The sequence below is a fragment of the Gasterosteus aculeatus genome, chromosome 21, assembly GCF_964276395.1.
Source record: "Gasterosteus aculeatus chromosome 21, fGasAcu3.hap1.1, whole genome shotgun sequence".
Classification (NCBI taxonomy): domain Eukaryota; kingdom Metazoa; phylum Chordata; class Actinopteri; order Perciformes; family Gasterosteidae; genus Gasterosteus; species Gasterosteus aculeatus.
Window position 1 is genome coordinate 7,180,544 of NC_135708.1, and position 16,175 is coordinate 7,196,718.

A 16,175-nucleotide genomic window follows, 5' to 3' on the forward strand; every position below is an offset into this window, starting at 1 on the left:
GACAAGTTCACTGCAGCCAAAGCGGCTCGTCAATTGATTCAGCGGTAATGGTACATTTTTTGGACTCAGCCTCCAGCCTAAATAAGCGAATGAAACATCTACTTGGAATGAAACTATGCACACAAGAGGGGGTCATCACTGGACAACGGCAATAAGGATCACCAGGCTTCGGACACGGGAAAGGCTTTCCCCCATTGGTATTCGCAAACCTGTCCCTGACGAAAGACGGACCGGCGGTTTGAACCTAAACACTTTAAGATAGTGTAAGTGATACAGAGGAAAAGACCTGCGATGGCCGGGAATCGAACCCGGGTCAACTGCTTCGAAGGCAGCTATGCTCACCACTATACCACCATCGCTTGCTTATGTTAAAACATTGGATGTGAAAAACGAGACCTATCTAAAGAACAGACAATTTGGAATTGCGCGGGGAGACCCCAATGGATTCTAGTCTATCGCCCTGACCACTCGCCCACGACAACCTTCGAGTTCAGGTTCAGGTTCATGTCTCCCTGGCAAAACAGCAGTCGTCATCGATGGAGATTTTGAGCCCTCATGAAGACAAGTTCACTGCAGCCAAAGCGGCTCGTCAATTGATTCAGCGGTAATGGTACATTTTTTGGACTCAGCCTCCAGCCTAAATAAGCGAATGAAACACCTACTTGGAATGAAACTATGCACACATAGTCATCAATGGAAAACGGCAATAAGGATCACCAGGCTTCGGACACGGGAAAGGCTTTCCCCCATTGGTATTCGCAAACCTGTCCCTGACGAAAGACCGACTGGCGGTTTGAACCTAAACACTTTAAGATGGTGTAATTGATACAGAGGAAAACACGTGCGATGGCCGGGAATCGAACCCAGGTCAACTGCTTGGAAGGCAGCTATGCTCACCACTATACCACCATCGCTTGCTTATGTTCAAACATTGGATGTGAAAAACGAGACCTATCTAAAGAACAGACAATTTGGAATTGCGCGGGGAGACCCCAATGGATTCTAGTCTATCGCCCTGACCACTCGCCCACGACAACCTTCGAGTTCAGGTTCAGGTTCATTGCTCCCTGGCAAAACAGCAGTCGTCATCGATGGAGATTTTGAGCCCTCATGAAGACAAGTTCACTGCAGCCAAAGCGGCTCGTCAATTGATTCAGCGGTAATGGTACATTTTTTGGACTCAGCCTCCAGTCTAAATAAGCGAATGAAACACCTACTTGGAATGAAACTATGCACACAAGAGGGGGTCATCACTGGACAACGGCAATAAGGATCACCAGGCTTCGGACACGGGAAAGGCTTTCCCCCATTGGTATTCGCAAACCTGTCCCTGACGAAAGACCGACTGGCGGTTTGAACCTAAACACTTTAAGATAGTATAAGTGATACAGAGGAAAAGACCTGCGATGGCCGGGAATCGAACCCGGGTCAACTGCTTGGAAGGCAGCTATGCTCACCACTATACCACCAGCGCTTGCTTATGTTAAAACATTGGATGTGAAAAACGAGACCTATCTAAAGAACAGACAATTTGGAATTGCGCGGGGAGACCCCAATGGATTCTAGTCTATCGCCCTGACCACTCGCCCACGACAACCTTCGAGTTCAGGTTCAGGTTCATGGCTCCCTGGCAAAACAGCAGTCGTCATCGATGGAGATTTTGAGCCCTCATGAAGACAAGTTCACTGCAGCCAAAGCGGCTCGTCAATTGATTCAGCGGTAATGGTACATTTTTTGGACACAGCCTCCAGCTTATATAAGCGAATGAAACACCTACTTGGAATGAAACTATGAACACAAGAAGGGGTCATCACTGGACAACGGCAATAAGGATCACCATGCTTCGGACACGGGAAAGGCTTTCCCCCATTGGTATTCGCAAACCTGTCCCTGACGAAAGACCGACTGGCGGTTTGGACCTAAACACTTTAAGATAGTATAAGTGATACAGAGGAAAAGACCTGCGATGGCCGGGAATCAAACCCGGGTCAACTGCTTGGAAGGCAACTATGCTCACCACTATACCACCATCGCTTGCTTATGTTAAAACATTGGATGTGAAAAACGAGACCTATCTAAAAAACAGACAATTTGGAATTGCGCGGGGAGACCCCAATGGATTCTAGTCTATCGCCCTGACCACTCGCCCACGACAACCTTCGAGTTCAGGTTCAGGTTCATGGCTCCCTGGCAAAACAGCAGTCGTCATCGATGGAGATTTTGAGCCCTCATGAAGACAAGTTCACTGCAGCCAAAGTGGCTCGTCAATTGATTCAGCGGTAATGGTACATTTTTTGGACTCAGCCTCCAGTCTAAATAAGCGAATGAAACACCTACTTGGAATGAAACTATGCACACAAGAGGGGGTCATCACTGGACAACGGCAATAAGGATCACCAGGCTTCGGACACGGGAAAGGCTTTCCCCCATTGGTATTCGCAAACCTGTCCCTGACGAAAGACCGACTGGCGGTTTGAACCTAAACACTTTAAGATAGTATAAGTGATACAGAGGAAAAGACCTGCGATGGCCGGGAATCGAACCCGGGTCAACTGCTTGGAAGGCAGCTATGCTCACCACTATACCACCATCGCTTGCTTATGTTCAAACATTGGATGTGAAAAACGAGACCTATCTAAAGAACAGACAATTTGGAATTGCGCGGGGAGACCCCAATGGATTCTAGTCTATCGCCCTGACCACTCGCCCACGACAACCTTCGAGTTCAGGTTCAGGTTCATTGCTCCCTGGCAAAACAGCAGTCGTCATCGATGGAGATTTTGAGCCCTCATGAAGACAAGTTCACTGCAGCCAAAGCGGCTCGTCAATTGATTCAGCGGTAATGGTACATTTTTTGGACTCAGCCTCCAGTCTAAATAAGCGAATGAAACACCTACTTGGAATGAAACTATGCACACAAGAGGGGGTCATCACTGGACAACGGCAATAAGGATCACCAGGCTTCGGACACGGGAAAGGCTTTCCCCCATTGGTATTCGCAAACCTGTCCCTGACGAAAGACCGACTGGCGGTTTGAACCTAAACACTTTAAGATAGTATAAGTGATACAGAGGAAAAGACCTGCGATGGCCGGGAATCAAACCCGGGGCAACTGCTTGGAAGGCAACTATGCTCACCACTATACCACCATCGCTTGCTTATGTTAAAACATTGGATGTGAAAAACGAGACCTATCTAAAAAACAGACAATTTGGAATTGCGCGGGGAGACCCCAATGGATTCTAGTCTATCGCCCTGACCACTCGCCCACGACAACCTTCGAGTTCAGGTTCAGGTTCATGGCTCCCTGGCAAAACAGCAGTCGTCATCGATGGAGATTTTGAGCCCTCATGAAGACAAGTTCACTGCAGCCAAAGTGGCTCGTCAATTGATTCAGCGGTAATGGTACATTTTTCGGACTCAGCCTCCAGTCTAAATAAGCGAATGAAACACCTACTTGGAATGAAACTATGCACACAAGAGGGGGTCATCACTGGACAACGGCAATAAGGATCACCAGGCTTCGGACACGGGAAAGGCTTTCCCCCATTGGTATTCGCAAACCTGTCCCTGACGAAAGACCGACTGGCGGTTTGAACCTAAACACTTTAAGATAGTATAAGTGATACAGAGGAAAAGACCTGCGATGGCCGGGAATCGAACCCGGGTCAACTGCTTGGAAGGCAGCTATGCTCACCACTATACCACCATCGCTTGCTTATGTTCAAACATTGGATGTGAAAAACGAGACCTATCTAAAGAACAGACAATTTGGAATTGCGCGGGGAGACCCCAATGGATTCTAGTCTATCGCCCTGACCACTCGCCCACGACAACCTTCGAGTTCAGGTTCAGGTTCATGGCTCCCTGGCAAAACAGCAGTCGTCATCGATGGAGATTTTGAGCCCTCATGAAGACAAGTTCACTGCAGCCAAAGCGGCTCGTCAATTGATTCAGCGGTAATGGTACATTTTTTGGACTCAGCCTCCAGCCTAAATAAGCGAATGAAACATCTACTTGGAATGAAACTATGCACACAAGAGGGGGTCATCACTGGACAACGGCAATAAGGATCACCAGGCTTCGGACACGGGAAAGGCTTTCCCCCATTGGTATTCGCAAACCTGTCCCTGACGAAAGACGGACCGGCGGTTTGAACCTAAACACTTTAAGATAGTGTAAGTGATACAGAGGAAAAGACCTGCGATGGCCGGGAATCGAACCCGGGTCAACTGCTTCGAAGGCAGCTATGCTCACCACTATACCACCATCGCTTGCTTATGTTAAAACATTGGATGTGAAAAACGAGACCTATCTAAAGAACAGACAATTTAGAATTGCGCGGGGAGACCCCAATGGATTCTAGTCTATCGCCCTGACCACTCGCCCACGACAACCTTCGAGTTCAGGTTCAGGTTCATGTCTCCCTGGCAAAACAGCAGTCGTCATCGATGGAGATTTTGAGCCCTCATGAAGACAAGTTCACTGCAGCCAAAGCGGCTCGTCAATTGATTCAGCGGTAATGGTACATTTTTTGGACTCAGCCTCCAGCCTAAATAAGCGGATGAAACACCTACTTGGAATGAAACTATGAACACAAGAAGGGGTCATCACTGGACAACGGCAATAAGGATCACCATGCTTCGGACACGGGAAAGGCTTTCCCCCATTGGTATTCGCAAACCTGTCCCTGACGAAAGACGGACCGGCGGTTTGAACCTAAACACTTTAAGATAGTGTAAGTGATACAGAGGAAAAGACCTGCGATGGCCGGGAATCGAACCCGGGTCAACTGCTTCGAAGGCAGCTATGCTCACCACTATACCACCATCGCTTGCTTATGTTAAAACATTGGATGTGAAAAACGAGACCTATCTAAAGAACAGACAATTTAGAATTGCGCGGGGAGACCCCAATGGATTCTAGTCTATCGCCCTGACCACTCGCCCACGACAACCTTCGAGTTCAGGTTCAGGTTCATGTCTCCCTGGCAAAACAGCAGTCGTCATCGATGGAGATTTTGAGCCCTCATGAAGACAAGTTCACTGCAGCCAAAGCGGCTCGTCAATTGATTCAGCGGTAATGGTACATTTTTTGGACTCAGCCTCCAGCCTAAATAAGCGAATGAAACACCTACTTGGAATGAAACTATGAACACAAGAAGGGGTCATCACTGGACAACGGCAATAAGGATCACCATGCTTCGGACACGGGAAAGGCTTTCCCCCATTGGTATTCGCAAACCTGTCCCTGACGAAAGACCGACTGGCGGTTTGAACATAAACACTTTAAGATAGTATAAGTGATACAGAGGAAAACACCTGCGATGGCCGGGAATCGAACCCGGGTCAACAGCTTGGAAGGCAGCTATGCTCACCACTATACCACCATCGCTTGCTTATGTTCAAACATTGGATGTGAAAAACGAGACCTATCTAAAGAACAGACAATTTGGAATTGCGCGGGGAGACCCCAATGGATTCTAGTCTATCGCCCTGACCACTCGCCCACGACAACCTTCGAGTTCAGGTTCAGGTTCATGGCTCCCTGGCAAAACAGCAGTCGTCATCGATGGAGATTTTGAGCCCTCATGAAGACAAGTTCACTGCAGCCAAAGCGGCTCGTCAATTGATTCAGCGGTAATGGTACATTTTTTGGACTCAGCCTCCAGCCTAAATAAGCGAATGAAACATCTACTTGGAATGAAACTATGCACACAAGAGGGGGTCATCACTGGACAACGGCAATAAGGATCACCAGGCTTCGGACACGGGAAAGGCTTTCCCCCATTGGTATTCGCAAACCTGTCCCTGACGAAAGACGGACCGGCGGTTTGAACCTAAACACTTTAAGATAGTGTAAGTGATACAGAGGAAAAGACCTGCGATGGCCGGGAATCGAACCCGGGTCAACTGCTTCGAAGGCAGCTATGCTCACCACTATACCACCATCGCTTGCTTATGTTAAAACATTGGATGTGAAAAACGAGACCTATCTAAAGAACAGACAATTTAGAATTGCGCGGGGAGACCCCAATGGATTCTAGTCTATCGCCCTGACCACTCGCCCACGACAACCTTCGAGTTCAGGTTCAGGTTCATGTCTCCCTGGCAAAACAGCAGTCGTCATCGATGGAGATTTTGAGCCCTCATGAAGACAAGTTCACTGCAGCCAAAGCGGCTCGTCAATTGATTCAGCGGTAATGGTACATTTTTTGGACTCAGCCTCCAGCCTAAATAAGCGAATGAAACACCTACTTGGAATGAAACTATGAACACAAGAAGGGGTCATCACTGGACAACGGCAATAAGGATCACCATGCTTCGGACACGGGAAAGGCTTTCCCCCATTGGTATTCGCAAACCTGTCCCTGACGAAAGACCGACTGGCGGTTTGAACATAAACACTTTAAGATAGTATAAGTGATACAGAGGAAAACACCTGCGATGGCCGGGAATCGAACCCGGGTCAACTGCTTGGAAGGCAGCTATGCTCACCACTATACCACCATCGCTTGCTTATGTTCAAACATTGGATGTGAAAAACGAGACCTATCTAAAGAACAGACAATTTGGAATTGCGCGGGGAGACCCCAATGGATTCTAGTCTATCGCCCTGACCACTCGCCCACGACAACCTTCGAGTTCAGGTTCAGGTTCATGGCTCCCTGGCAAAACAGCAGTCGTCATCGATGGAGATTTTGAGCCCTCATGAAGACAAGTTCACTGCAGCCAAAGCGGCTCGTCAATTGATTCAGCGGTAATGGTACATTTTTTGGACTCAGCCTCCAGCCTAAATAAGCGAATGAAACATCTACTTGGAATGAAACTATGCACACAAGAGGGGGTCATCACTGGACAACGGCAATAAGGATCACCAGGCTTCGGACACGGGAAAGGCTTTCCCCCATTGGTATTCGCAAACCTGTCCCTGACGAAAGACCGACTGGCGGTTTGAACCTAAACACTTTAAGATAGTGTAAGTGATATAGAGGAAAACACCTGCGATGGCCGGGAATCGAACCCGGGTCAACTGCTTGGAAGGCAGCTATGCTCACCACTATACCACCATCGCTTGCTTATGTTCAAACATTGGATGTGAAAAACGAGACCTATCTAAAGAACAGACAATTTGGAATTGCGCGGGGAGACCCCAATGGATTCTAGTCTATCGCCCTGACCACTCGCCCACGACAACCTTCGAGTTCAGGTTCAGGTTCATGGCTCCCTGGCAAAACAGCAGTTGTCATCGATGGAGATTTTGAGCCCTCATGAAGACAAGTTCACTGCAGCCAAAGCGGCTCGTCAATTGATTCAGCGGTAATGGTACATTTTTTGGACTCAGCCTCCAGCCTAAATAAGCGAATGAAACATCTACTTGGAATGAAACTATGCACACATAGTCATCACTGAAAAACGGCAATAAGGATCACCAGGCTTCGGACACGGGAAAGGCTTTCCCCCATTGGTATTCGCAAACCTGTCCCTGACGAAAGACCGACTGGCGGTTTGAACCTAAACACTTTAAGATAGTGTAAGTGATATAGAGGAAAAGATCTGCGATGGCCGGGAATCGAACCCGGGTCAACTGCTTGGAAGGCAGCTATGCTCACCACTATACCACCATCGCTTGCTTATGTTCAAACATTGGATGTGAAAAACGAGACCTATCTAAAGAACAGACAATTTGGAATTGCGCGGGGAGACCCCAATGGATTCTAGTCTATCGCCCTGACCACTCGCCCACGACAACCTTCGAGTTCAGGTTCAGGTTCATGGCTCCCTGGCAAAACAGCAGTCGTCATCGATGGAGATTTTGAGCCCTCATGAAGACAAGTTCACTGCAGCCAAAGCGGCTCGTCAATTGATTCAGCGGTAATGGTACATTTTTTGGACTCAGCCTCCAGCCTAAATAAGCGAATGAAACACCTACTTGGAATGAAACTATGAACACAAGAAGGGGTCATCACTGGACAACGGCAATAAGGATCACCATGCTTCGGACACGGGAAAGGCTTTCCCCCATTGGTATTCGCAAACCTGTCCCTGACGAAAGACCGACTGGCGGTTTGAACCTAAACACTTTAAGTGATACAGAGGAAAAGACCTGCGATGGCCGGGAATCGAACCCAGGTCAACTGCTTGGAAGGCAGCTATGCTCACCACTATACCACCATCGCTTGCTTATGTTCAAACATTGGATGTGAAAAACGAGACCTATCTAAAGAACAGACAATTTGGAATTGCGCGGGGAGACCCCAATGGATTCTAGTCTATCGCCCTGACCACTCGCCCACGACAACCTTCGAGTTCAGGTCTAGGTTCATGGCTCCCTGGCAAAACAGCAGTCGTCATCGATGGAGATTTTGAGCCCTCATGAAGACAAGTTCACTGCAGCCAAAGCGGCTCGTCAATTGATTCAGCGGTAATGGTACATTTTTTGGACACAGCCTCCAGCCTAAATAAGCGAATGAAACACCTACTTGGAATGAAACTATGAACACAAGAAGGGGTCATCACTGGACAACGGCAATAAGGATCACTATGCTTCGGACACGGGAAAGGCTTTCCCCCATTGGTATTCGCAAACCTGTCCCTGACGAAAGACCGACTGGCGGTTTGAACCTAATCACTTTAAGATAGTATAAGTGATACAGAGGAAAAGACCTGCGATGGCCGGGAATCGAACCCGGGTCAACTGCTTGGAAGGCAGCTATGCTCACCACCATACCACCAGCGCTTGCTTATGTCAAAACATTGGATGTGAAAAACGAGACCTATCTAAAGAACAGACAATTTGGAATTGCGCGGGGAGACCCCAATGGATTCTAGTCTATCGCCCTGACCACTCGCCCACGACAACCTTCGAGTTCAGGTTCAGGTTCATGGCTCCCTGGCAAAACAGCAGTCGTCATCGATGGAGATTTTGAGCCCTCATGAAGACAAGTTCACTGCAGCCAAAGCGGCTCGTCAATTGATTCAGCGGTAATGGTACATTTTTTGGACTCAGCCTCCAGCCTAAATAAGCGAATGAAACACCTACTTGGAATGAAACTATGCACACATAGTCATCAATGGAAAACGGCAATAAGGATCACCAGGCTTCGGACACGGGAAAGGCTTTCCCCCATTGGTATTCGCAAACCTGTCCCTGACGAAAGACCGACTGGCGGTTTGAACCTAAACACTTTAAGATGGTGTAATTGATACAGAGGAAAACACGTGCGATGGCCGGGAATCGAACCCAGGTCAACTGCTTGGAAGGCAGCTATGCTCACCACTATACCACCATCGCTTGCTTATGTTCAAACATTGGATGTGAAAAACGAGACCTATCTAAAGAACAGACAATTTGGAATTGCGCGGGGAGACCCCAATGGATTCTAGTCTATCGCCCTGACCACTCGCCCACGACAACCTTCGAGTTCAGGTTCAGGTTCATTGCTCCCTGGCAAAACAGCAGTCGTCATCGATGGAGATTTTGAGCCCTCATGAAGACAAGTTCACTGCAGCCAAAGCGGCTCGTCAATTGATTCAGCGGTAATGGTACATTTTTTGGACTCAGCCTCCAGCCTAAATAAGCGAATGAAACACCTACTTGGAATGAAACTATGAAAACAAGAAGGGGTCATCACTGGACAACGGCAATAAGGATCACCATGCTTCGGACACGGGAAAGGCTTTCCCCCATTGGTATTCGCAAACCTGTCCCTGACGAAAGACCGACTGGCGGTTTGAACCTAAACACTTTAAGATAGTATAAGTGATACAGAGGAAAAGACCTGCGATGGCCGGGAATCGAACCCAGGTCAACTGCTTGGAAGGCAGCTATGCTCACCACTATACCACCATCGCTTGCTTATGTTCAAACATTGGATGTGAAAAACGAGACCTATCTAAAGAACAGACAATTTGGAATTGCGTGGTGAGACCCCAATGGATTCTAGTCTATCGCCCTGACCACTCGCCCACGACAACCTTCGAGTTCAGGTCTAGGTTCATGGCTCCCTGGCAAAACAGCAGTCGTCATCGATGGAGATTTTGAGCCCTCATGAAGACAAGTTCACTGCAGCCAAAGCGGCTCGTCAATTGATTCAGCGGTAATGGTACATTTTTTGGACTCAGCCTCCAGCCTAAATAAGCGAATGAAACACCTACTTGGAATGAAACTATGCACACAAGACGGGGGTCATCACTGGACAACGGCAATAAGGATCACCAGGCTTCGGACACGGGAAAGGCTTTCCCCCATTGGTATTCGCAAACCTGTCCCTGACGAAAGACCGACTGGCGGTTTGAACCTAAACACTTTAAGATAGTGTAAGTGATATAGAGGAAAACACCTGCGATGGCCGGGAATCGAACCCGGGTCAACTGCTTGGAAGGCAGCTATGCTCACCACTATACCACCATCGCTTGCTTATGTTCAAACATTGGATGTGAAAAACGAGACCTATCTAAAGAACAGACAATTTAGAATTGCACGGGGAGACCCCAATGGATTCTAGTCTATCGCCCTGACCACTCGCCCACGACAACCTTCGAGTTCAGGTTCAGGTTCATGGCTCCCTGGCAAAACAGCAGTCGTCATCGATGGAGATTTTGAGCCCTCATGAAGACAAGTTCACTGCAGCCAAAGCGGCTCGTCAATTGATTCAGCGGTAATGGTACATTTTTTGGACTCAGCCTCCAGCCTAAATAAGCGAATGAAACACCTACTTGGAATGAAACTATGCACACAAGACGGGGGTCATCACTGGACAACGGCAATAAGGATCACCAGGCTTCGGACACGGGAAAGGCTTTCCCCCATTGGTATTCGCAAACCTGTCCCTGACGAAAGACCGACTGGCGGTTTGAACCTAAACACTTTAAGATAGTGTAAGTGATATAGAGGAAAACACCTGCGATGGCCGGGAATCGAACCCGGGTCAACTGCTTGGAAGGCAGCTATGCTCACCACTATACCACCATCGCTTGCTTATGTTCAAACATTGGATGTGAAAAACGAGACCTATCTAAAGAACAGACAATTTAGAATTGCACGGGGAGACCCCAATGGATTCTAGTCTATCGCCCTGACCACTCGCCCACGACAACCTTCGAGTTCAGGTTCAGGTTCATGGCTCCCTGGCAAAACAGCAGTCGTCATCGATGGAGATTTTGAGCCCTCATGAAGACAAGTTCACTGCAGCCAAAGCGGCTCGTCAATTGATTCAGCGGTAATGGTACATTTTTTGGACTCAGCCTCCAGCCTAAATAAGCGAATGAAACACCTACTTGGAATGAAACTATGCACACAAGACGGGGGTCATCACTGGACAACGGCAATAAGGATCACCAGGCTTCGGACACGGGAAAGGCTTTCCCCCATTGGTATTCGCAAACCTGTCCCTGACGAAAGACCGACTGGCGGTTTGAACCTAAACACTTTAAGATAGTGTAAGTGATATAGAGGAAAACACCTGCGATGGCCGGGAATCGAACCCGGGTCAACTACTTGGAAGGCAGCTATGCTCACCACTATACCACCATCGCTTGCTTATGTTCAAACATTGGATGTGAAAAACGAGACCTATCTAAAGAACAGACAATTTGGAATTGCGCGGGGAGACCCCAATGGATTCTAGTCTATCGCCCTGACCACTCGCCCACGACAACCTTCGAGTTCAGGTTCAGGTTCATGGCTCCCTGGCAAAACAGCAGTCGTCATCGATGGAGATTTTGAGCCCTCATGAAGACAAGTTCACTGCAGCCAAAGCGGCTCGTCAATTGATTCAGCGGTAATGGTACATTTTTTGGACTCAGCCTCCAGCCTAAATAAGCGAATGAAACACCTACTTGGAATGAAACTATGCACACAAGACGGGGGTCATCACTGGACAACGGCAATAAGGATCACCAGGCTTCGGACACGGGAAAGGCTTTCCCCCATTGGTATTCGCAAACCTGTCCCTGACGAAAGACCGACTGGCGGTTTGAACCTAAACACTTTAAGATAGTGTAAGTGATATAGAGGAAAACACCTGCGATGGCCGGGAATCGAACCCGGGTCAACTGCTTGGAAGGCAGCTATGCTCACCACTATACCACCATCGCTTGCTTATGTTCAAACATTGGATGTGAAAAACGAGACCTATCTAAAGAACAGACAATTTAGAATTGCACGGGGAGACCCCAATGGATTCTAGTCTATCGCCCTGACCACTCGCCCACGACAACCTTCGAGTTCAGGTTCAGGTTCATGGCTCCCTGGCAAAACAGCAGTCGTCATCGATGGAGATTTTGAGCCCTCATGAAGACAAGTTCACTGCAGCCAAAGCGGCTCGTCAATTGATTCAGCGGTAATGGTACATTTTTTGGACTCAGCCTCCAGCCTAAATAAGCGAATGAAACACCTACTTGGAATGAAACTATGCACACAAGACGGGGGTCATCACTGGACAACGGCAATAAGGATCACCAGGCTTCGGACACGGGAAAGGCTTTCCCCCATTGGTATTCGCAAACCTGTCCATGACGAAAGACCGACTGGCGGTTTGAACCTAAACACTTTAAGATAGTGTAAGTGATATAGAGGAAAACACCTGCGATGGCCGGGAATCGAACCCGGGTCAACTGCTTGGAAGGCAGCTATGCTCACCACTATACCACCATCGCTTGCTTATGTTCAAACATTGGATGTGAAAAACGAGACCTATCTAAAGAACAGACAATTTAGAATTGCACGGGGAGACCCCAATGGATTCTAGTCTATCGCCCTGACCACTCGCCCACGACAACCTTCGAGTTCAGGTTCAGGTTCATGGCTCCCTGGCAAAACAGCAGTCGTCATCGATGGAGATTTTGAGCCCTCATGAAGACAAGTTCACTGCAGCCAAAGCGGCTCGTCAATTGATTCAGCGGTAATGGTACATTTTTTGGACTCAGCCTCCAGCCTAAATAAGCGAATGAAACACCTACTTGGAATGAAACTATGCACACAAGACGGGGGTCATCACTGGACAACGGCAATAAGGATCACCAGGCTTCGGACACGGGAAAGGCTTTCCCCCATTGGTATTCGCAAACCTGTCCCTGACGAAAGACCGACTGGCGGTTTGAACCTAAACACTTTAAGATAGTGTAAGTGATATAGAGGAAAACACCTGCGATGGCCGGGAATCGAACCCGGGTCAACTACTTGGAAGGCAGCTATGCTCACCACTATACCACCATCGCTTGCTTATGTTCAAACATTGGATGTGAAAAACGAGACCTATCTAAAGAACAGACAATTTGGAATTGCGCGGGGAGACCCCAATGGATTCTAGTCTATCGCCCTGACCACTCGCCCACGACAACCTTCGAGTTCAGGTTCAGGTTCATGGCTCCCTGGCAAAACAGCAGTCGTCATCGATGGAGATTTTGAGCCCTCATGAAGACAAGTTCACTGCAGCCAAAGCGGCTCGTCAATTGATTCAGCGGTAATGGTACATTTTTTGGACTCAGCCTCCAGCCTAAATAAGCGAATGAAACACCTACTTGGAATGAAACTATGCACACAAGACGGGGGTCATCACTGGACAACGGCAATAAGGATCACCAGGCTTCGGACACGGGAAAGGCTTTCCCCCATTGGTATTCGCAAACCTGTCCCTGACGAAAGACCGACTGGCGGTTTGAACCTAAACACTTTAAGATAGTGTAAGTGATATAGAGGAAAACACCTGCGATGGCCGGGAATCGAACCCGGGTCAACTGCTTGGAAGGCAGCTATGCTCACCACTATACCACCATCGCTTGCTTATGTTCAAACATTGGATGTGAAAAACGAGACCTATCTAAAGAACAGACAATTTGGAATTGCGCGGGGAGACCCCAATGGATTCTAGTCTATCGCCCTGACCACTCGCCCACGACAACCTTCGAGTTCAGGTTCAGGTTCATGGCTCCCTGGCAAAACAGCAGTCGTCATCGATGGAGATTTTGAGCCCTCATGAAGACAAGTTCACTGCAGCCAAAGCGGCTCGTCAATTGATTCAGCGGTAATGGTACATTTTTTGGACTCAGCCTCCAGCCTAAATAAGCGAATGAAACACCTACTTGGAATGAAACTATGCACACAAGACGGGGGTCATCACTGGACAACGGCAATAAGGATCACCAGGCTTCGGACACGGGAAAGGCTTTCCCCCATTGGTATTCGCAAACCTGTCCCTGACGAAAGACCGACTGGCGGTTTGAACCTAAACACTTTAAGATAGTGTAAGTGATATAGAGGAAAACACCTGCGATGGCCGGGAATCGAACCCGGGTCAACTGCTTGGAAGGCAGCTATGCTCACCACTATACCACCATCGCTTGCTTATGTTCAAACATTGGATGTGAAAAACGAGACCTATCTAAAGAACAGACAATTTAGAATTGCACGGGGAGACCCCAATGGATTCTAGTCTATCGCCCTGACCACTCGCCCACGACAACCTTCGAGTTCAGGTTCAGGTTCATGGCTCCCTGGCAAAACAGCAGTCGTCATCGATGGAGATTTTGAGCCCTCATGAAGACAAGTTCACTGCAGCCAAAGCGGCTCGTCAATTGATTCAGCGGTAATGGTACATTTTTTGGACTCAGCCTCCAGCCTAAATAAGCGAATGAAACACCTACTTGGAATGAAACTATGCACACATAGTCATCACTGAAAAACGGCAGTAAGGATCACCAGGCTTAGGACACGGGAAAGGCTTTCCCCCATTGGTATTCGCAAACCTGTCCCTGACGAAAGACCGACTGGCGGTTTGAACCTAAACACTTTAAGATAGTGTAAGTGATATAGAGGAAAACACCTGCGATGGCCGGGAATCGAACCCGGGTCAACTGCTTGGAAGGCAGCAATGCTCACCACTATACCTACATCGCTTGCTTATGTTCAAACATTGGATGTGAAAAACGAGACCTATCTAAAGAACAGACAATTTGGAATTGCGCGGGGAGACCCCAATGGATTCTAGTCTATCGCCCTGACCACTCGCCCACGACAACCTTCGAGTTCAGGTTCAGGTTCATGGCTCCCTGGCAAAACAGCAGTCATCATCGATGGAGATTTTGAGCCCTCGTGAAGACAAGTTCACTGCAGCCAAAGCGGCTCGTCAATTGATTCAGCGGTAATGGTACATTTTTTGGACTCAGCCTCCAGCCTAAATAAGCGAATGAAACACCTACTTGGAATGAAACTATGCACACATAGGGGGGGTCATCACTGAACAACGGCAATAAGGATCACCAGGCTTCAGACCCGGGAAAGGCTTTCCCCCATTGGTATTCGCAAACCTGTCCCTGACGAAAGACCGACCGGCGGTTTGAACCTACACACTTTAACATAGTGTAAGTGATACAGAGGAAAACACCTGCGATGGCCCGGAATCGAACCCGGGTCAACTGCTTGGACGGCAGCTATGCTCACCACTATACCACCATCGCTTGCTTATCTTCAAACATTGGATGTGAAAAACGAGACCTATCTAAAGAACAGACAATTTGGAATTGCGCGGGGAGACCCCAATGGATTCTAGTCTATCGCCCTGACCACTCGCCCACGACAACCTTCGAGTTCAGGTTCAGGTTCATGGCTCCCTGGCAAAACAGCAGTCGTCATCGATGGAGATTTTGAGCCCTGATGAAGACAAGTTAACTGCAGCGAAAGCGGCTCGTCAATTGATTTAGCGGTAATGGTACATTTTTTGGACTCAGCCTCCAGCCTAAATAAGCGAATGAAATACCTACTTGGAATGAAACGGCAATAAGGATCACCAGGCTTCGGACACGGGAAAGGTTTTCCCCCATTGGTATTCGCAAACCTGTCCCTGACGAAAGACCAACTGGCAGTTTGAACCTAAACACTTTAAGATAGTGTAAGGGATACAGCGGAAAACATCTGCGATGGCCGGGAATGGAACCCGGGTCAACTGCTTGGAAGTCAGCTATGCTCACCACTATACCACCATCGCTTGCTTATGTTCAAAGATTGGATGTGAAAAACGAGACCTATCTAAAGAACAGACAATTTGGAATTGCGCGGGGAGACCCCAATGGATTCTAGTCTATCGCCCTGACCACTCGCCCACGACAACCTTCGAGTTCAGGTTCAGGTTCATGGCTCCCTGGCAAAACAGCAGTCGTCATCGATGGAGATTTTGA

The 16,175-nt window shown here is 48.3% G+C and overlaps 26 non-coding genes across 26 annotated transcripts; all 26 read right to left on the reverse strand.

Moving 5' to 3' along the window:
- Positions 1-287: 287 nt before the first annotated feature.
- trnar-ucg (transfer RNA arginine (anticodon UCG)) lies at positions 288-359 on the reverse strand. Its single transcript has one exon. It is a non-coding gene; the product is annotated as a tRNA-Arg (tRNA).
- A 483-nt stretch (positions 360-842) lies between these two features.
- Positions 843-914, reverse strand: trnag-ucc (transfer RNA glycine (anticodon UCC)). Its single transcript has one exon. It is a non-coding gene; the product is annotated as a tRNA-Gly (tRNA).
- A 488-nt stretch (positions 915-1,402) lies between these two features.
- On the reverse strand, positions 1,403-1,474 carry trnag-ucc (transfer RNA glycine (anticodon UCC)). The gene has a single exon. It is a non-coding gene; the product is annotated as a tRNA-Gly (tRNA).
- A 488-nt stretch (positions 1,475-1,962) lies between these two features.
- On the reverse strand, positions 1,963-2,034 carry trnag-ucc (transfer RNA glycine (anticodon UCC)). Its single transcript has one exon. It is a non-coding gene; the product is annotated as a tRNA-Gly (tRNA).
- Positions 2,035-2,522: 488 nt separating this feature from the next.
- trnag-ucc (transfer RNA glycine (anticodon UCC)) lies at positions 2,523-2,594 on the reverse strand. The gene has a single exon. It is a non-coding gene; the product is annotated as a tRNA-Gly (tRNA).
- A 488-nt stretch (positions 2,595-3,082) lies between these two features.
- trnag-ucc (transfer RNA glycine (anticodon UCC)) lies at positions 3,083-3,154 on the reverse strand. Its single transcript has one exon. It is a non-coding gene; the product is annotated as a tRNA-Gly (tRNA).
- A 488-nt stretch (positions 3,155-3,642) lies between these two features.
- trnag-ucc (transfer RNA glycine (anticodon UCC)) lies at positions 3,643-3,714 on the reverse strand. The gene has a single exon. It is a non-coding gene; the product is annotated as a tRNA-Gly (tRNA).
- Positions 3,715-4,202: 488 nt separating this feature from the next.
- trnar-ucg (transfer RNA arginine (anticodon UCG)) lies at positions 4,203-4,274 on the reverse strand. Its single transcript has one exon. It is a non-coding gene; the product is annotated as a tRNA-Arg (tRNA).
- A 488-nt stretch (positions 4,275-4,762) lies between these two features.
- trnar-ucg (transfer RNA arginine (anticodon UCG)) lies at positions 4,763-4,834 on the reverse strand. Its single transcript has one exon. It is a non-coding gene; the product is annotated as a tRNA-Arg (tRNA).
- Positions 4,835-5,322: 488 nt separating this feature from the next.
- trnag-ucc (transfer RNA glycine (anticodon UCC)) lies at positions 5,323-5,394 on the reverse strand. The gene has a single exon. It is a non-coding gene; the product is annotated as a tRNA-Gly (tRNA).
- A 488-nt stretch (positions 5,395-5,882) lies between these two features.
- trnar-ucg (transfer RNA arginine (anticodon UCG)) lies at positions 5,883-5,954 on the reverse strand. Its single transcript has one exon. It is a non-coding gene; the product is annotated as a tRNA-Arg (tRNA).
- A 488-nt stretch (positions 5,955-6,442) lies between these two features.
- trnag-ucc (transfer RNA glycine (anticodon UCC)) lies at positions 6,443-6,514 on the reverse strand. The gene has a single exon. It is a non-coding gene; the product is annotated as a tRNA-Gly (tRNA).
- Positions 6,515-7,002: 488 nt separating this feature from the next.
- On the reverse strand, positions 7,003-7,074 carry trnag-ucc (transfer RNA glycine (anticodon UCC)). Its single transcript has one exon. It is a non-coding gene; the product is annotated as a tRNA-Gly (tRNA).
- A 483-nt stretch (positions 7,075-7,557) lies between these two features.
- On the reverse strand, positions 7,558-7,629 carry trnag-ucc (transfer RNA glycine (anticodon UCC)). The gene has a single exon. It is a non-coding gene; the product is annotated as a tRNA-Gly (tRNA).
- Positions 7,630-8,107: 478 nt separating this feature from the next.
- On the reverse strand, positions 8,108-8,179 carry trnag-ucc (transfer RNA glycine (anticodon UCC)). Its single transcript has one exon. It is a non-coding gene; the product is annotated as a tRNA-Gly (tRNA).
- Positions 8,180-8,667: 488 nt separating this feature from the next.
- On the reverse strand, positions 8,668-8,739 carry trnag-ucc (transfer RNA glycine (anticodon UCC)). Its single transcript has one exon. It is a non-coding gene; the product is annotated as a tRNA-Gly (tRNA).
- Positions 8,740-9,222: 483 nt separating this feature from the next.
- Positions 9,223-9,294, reverse strand: trnag-ucc (transfer RNA glycine (anticodon UCC)). Its single transcript has one exon. It is a non-coding gene; the product is annotated as a tRNA-Gly (tRNA).
- Positions 9,295-9,782: 488 nt separating this feature from the next.
- Positions 9,783-9,854, reverse strand: trnag-ucc (transfer RNA glycine (anticodon UCC)). The gene has a single exon. It is a non-coding gene; the product is annotated as a tRNA-Gly (tRNA).
- Positions 9,855-10,343: 489 nt separating this feature from the next.
- Positions 10,344-10,415, reverse strand: trnag-ucc (transfer RNA glycine (anticodon UCC)). The gene has a single exon. It is a non-coding gene; the product is annotated as a tRNA-Gly (tRNA).
- A 489-nt stretch (positions 10,416-10,904) lies between these two features.
- trnag-ucc (transfer RNA glycine (anticodon UCC)) lies at positions 10,905-10,976 on the reverse strand. The gene has a single exon. It is a non-coding gene; the product is annotated as a tRNA-Gly (tRNA).
- Positions 10,977-11,465: 489 nt separating this feature from the next.
- Positions 11,466-11,537, reverse strand: trnag-ucc (transfer RNA glycine (anticodon UCC)). Its single transcript has one exon. It is a non-coding gene; the product is annotated as a tRNA-Gly (tRNA).
- Positions 11,538-12,026: 489 nt separating this feature from the next.
- On the reverse strand, positions 12,027-12,098 carry trnag-ucc (transfer RNA glycine (anticodon UCC)). The gene has a single exon. It is a non-coding gene; the product is annotated as a tRNA-Gly (tRNA).
- Positions 12,099-12,587: 489 nt separating this feature from the next.
- Positions 12,588-12,659, reverse strand: trnag-ucc (transfer RNA glycine (anticodon UCC)). Its single transcript has one exon. It is a non-coding gene; the product is annotated as a tRNA-Gly (tRNA).
- Positions 12,660-13,148: 489 nt separating this feature from the next.
- On the reverse strand, positions 13,149-13,220 carry trnag-ucc (transfer RNA glycine (anticodon UCC)). The gene has a single exon. It is a non-coding gene; the product is annotated as a tRNA-Gly (tRNA).
- A 489-nt stretch (positions 13,221-13,709) lies between these two features.
- Positions 13,710-13,781, reverse strand: trnag-ucc (transfer RNA glycine (anticodon UCC)). The gene has a single exon. It is a non-coding gene; the product is annotated as a tRNA-Gly (tRNA).
- A 489-nt stretch (positions 13,782-14,270) lies between these two features.
- trnag-ucc (transfer RNA glycine (anticodon UCC)) lies at positions 14,271-14,342 on the reverse strand. Its single transcript has one exon. It is a non-coding gene; the product is annotated as a tRNA-Gly (tRNA).
- Positions 14,343-16,175: the final 1,833 nt, after the last annotated feature.